Genomic DNA, 2,733 nt, shown 5'->3' with positions numbered 1-2,733 from the left:
CAGAGTTTCTACAGCCGGATGCCCTTCCTAACGCCAACCACTCAGAGAGTGTAGTGGGTGCTTTTACGTGTCACCCGCACGAAAACGGCCACGCTCGAAATGGTGTCTTTTATGTGCCACCCGCACAAAAATGTATATTAGCATCACGTATATAGATATATATGGGGATATGTACGTATATATAAGAGCTAATGAACAGTCAATGGGATCTGAGCTACATATGTTTCATAGCGAACAGAACCTTGGAAGTGGTAAATATCCAAATTGGGGTGTATACCAGAGGCTACTCTTCATGCCAAGAGTATCTTGATTAAATGAAAGCTTACAGTGTTGCGAGGAGGTACATGTTAATGCATGGAAGATTCGATCAGAATGTGCAGAGAGTGCAGTAGGAGTGGAGAATATAAATGTAGAGAGAACTTAGGAATAGAAGAAGGAAAAAGGAAAAATGAGTAATTTAAGCAAGGCCATTTGACTGGTAGTATTCGATACGGCTATTTTGGCTGAATCACGGAAATTATCAAGGGGAGTGGTATTCGCCAAAAAAAAAAAGATAATGTGGAGGGAAGAGGGTGGGGAAATATTTTTGGTCAAAGGGGAGGAAAAAAAAAAGGAATGCATGAAGAAAGCAAGAGAGAATGGGGGAAGAATCGTAACGATTACTAACTCTCAGTTAAGGAATGTATATCGTAATAACAAGTGTGATCTCATGTAATAACAATCGTGATCTCATGTAATAACAAGTGTGATCTCATGAAATTAAAATGCAAGTGGCTGAGTACTCCACAGATACCGGTCCCCTTAATGTAGTTCTCAGGGAGCTTCAGTGTCAAGCATCAAATGTGACAAGGCTGGTCAAATGAACTGTGAGTACAACTCCTTTTTGCTGGCTGAGTGAACCAGGGCAATGTGAAATAAAGTGTCTCGCACAAGAATGGAACACGCCGCTGGGAATCAAACTCAGGACCTTATGATTGTGAGCCAACTATGCTACCCACTAAGCCACAGGTAAATAAAGAGCGTTTGTATGGTGTGGAAGGTACACTGGAGGGTGGTTAATGGGTGGTTGTATGAGGATTATGAAAGCCAAGGTATTGGCAAAAAGATTTCCATGATAATGAAAAGGTGCGCATACAATAAGTGTTGTGTCTTTTGGTGAGAAATTAAGGTGTCAAAACAAAATAAGGGTTATAAAAGACTAAAAATAGAATAGATATTCTCAGTCACAACAGAAAACAATAGAAATAGAAGAATAAGGTGTAATTTTTTCTTTTCTAAAGAAACAAGAATTTTCGTTGACTGTCCTTGACAGTTAGGTGGTGGATGTCAACGATATATGGCAGTAGTTTTTTTTTGTTGTTATTTTTGATACAGTGTTTTGAATTCAGCGGAGAACAAAGGAGTCCAGTGTAGTGGTGTGGGATTTGTTCAGGTAACAGTTTGGCAAACTGGGTTTTCAACTTTACTCCACAAAAAAGACTCTCTCTATATCTCCCCACCCCGTGCTCCCATCTTTATAACTGTGAATTCTTCTTTGTTTTGATGTTGGACAAAGGACAGGCATGGCTGTTTAGTAAGATGTTTGATTTCCAACCATATGGTTCTGGGTTCAGTCCCACTGCATGGCACATTGTGCAAGTGTCTTCTACTATAGCTTTGTGCCAATCAAAGTCTTGTGAGTGGATTTGGTACATGGAAACTGAATGAAGTTTATTGCGTAGATGTATATATATATATATATATATATATATATATATATATGTGTGTGTGTGTGTGTGTTGTAAGAAGCTTGCTTCCCAACCACACGACTCTGGTTTCAGTCCCACTGCACGGAATCTTGGGCAAGTACCCTCGAGGTACATGTTCGGGCAAGGTTGTTTATGGAAGACCAGCAGTTGTCCATGCATACCAACCTCCCCCTCTCCATGCCACTGATATTATCCAAGGGAAAGGCAGACCGATACAACTTGGCACCAGTGACATTGTAACTCATTTCTACAGCTGAGTGAACTGGAGCAACGTGATATAAAATGCCTTGCTCAAGAACACAACTCACAGCCCGGTGCAGGAATCGAACTCACTACCTCATGATTGTTAGCCTGATGCACTAAACACTGAGCCATGCACTTCCACAAATATATATTCACATCCACAACAATAATAAAAAAACAACCAGCTGAATAAACCAGAACCAGAACCAGTCCTTTTTCTATTTTGGTAAAGTGACGTAATAGTTTACGGCCTTGCCTTTCCAGTTCGACACATTTTCACACCCCCACTTGCGTCACATACCATTTGACACATATTCTCAGATTTTCCATAGTGTTTTTTAGAGACACCTGTTGTCAAGACATAAAGTAAGTTTGCTCTTCAGTTTCTTTTTTCCTACTTATATTTCTAAAATCTGTTTATATATACTTGTGTGTGTGTGTGTGTGTTATATTGTATGGACAAGTAAGTAATTTTTTGAATACAGTATAGCTGTCAAAACAGCAGAAAGATTGGCTATTATTACCCTTATAAGACAGAAAAAAAGTTGTCAACAGACATCCATGGGACTTGAACCGTGGCTGCATCTTCACAACTTTTCTGTCTAATATATATATATATATATACATATACATATATACATATATAAATATGTTTATATGTACATATATATATGTATATATACATACATATACATACATATACGTACATGTATATGTATATATACGTACAAATATATGTATA

General features: G+C 38.3%; 1 protein-coding gene across 2 annotated transcripts in view; it reads left to right on the top strand.

Annotated features, from left to right (window-relative positions):
• The window catches only part of LOC106877143 (uncharacterized), an 18,512-nt gene that overhangs the window by 9,270 nt on the left and 6,509 nt on the right, over positions 1-2,733 (top strand). The window contains exon 1 of one of the 2 annotated variants that reach the window (XM_052978170.1): positions 2,229-2,357. The exons of the other annotated variant lie outside the window; for it this stretch is intronic. The gene's annotated coding sequence lies outside the window, so the exon portion shown is untranslated. Of the gene's footprint in view, positions 1-2,228; positions 2,358-2,733 lie in introns of those variants that run through there. 2 annotated transcript variants of the gene reach the window in all.

This window comes from Octopus bimaculoides, chromosome 30 (assembly GCF_001194135.2).
Source record: "Octopus bimaculoides isolate UCB-OBI-ISO-001 chromosome 30, ASM119413v2, whole genome shotgun sequence".
In the NCBI taxonomy this organism is placed as follows: Eukaryota; Metazoa; Mollusca; class Cephalopoda; order Octopoda; family Octopodidae; genus Octopus; species Octopus bimaculoides.
The sequence above is the reverse complement of the archived record's forward strand: the minus strand, read 5'-3'. Positions and strand labels throughout refer to the sequence as shown.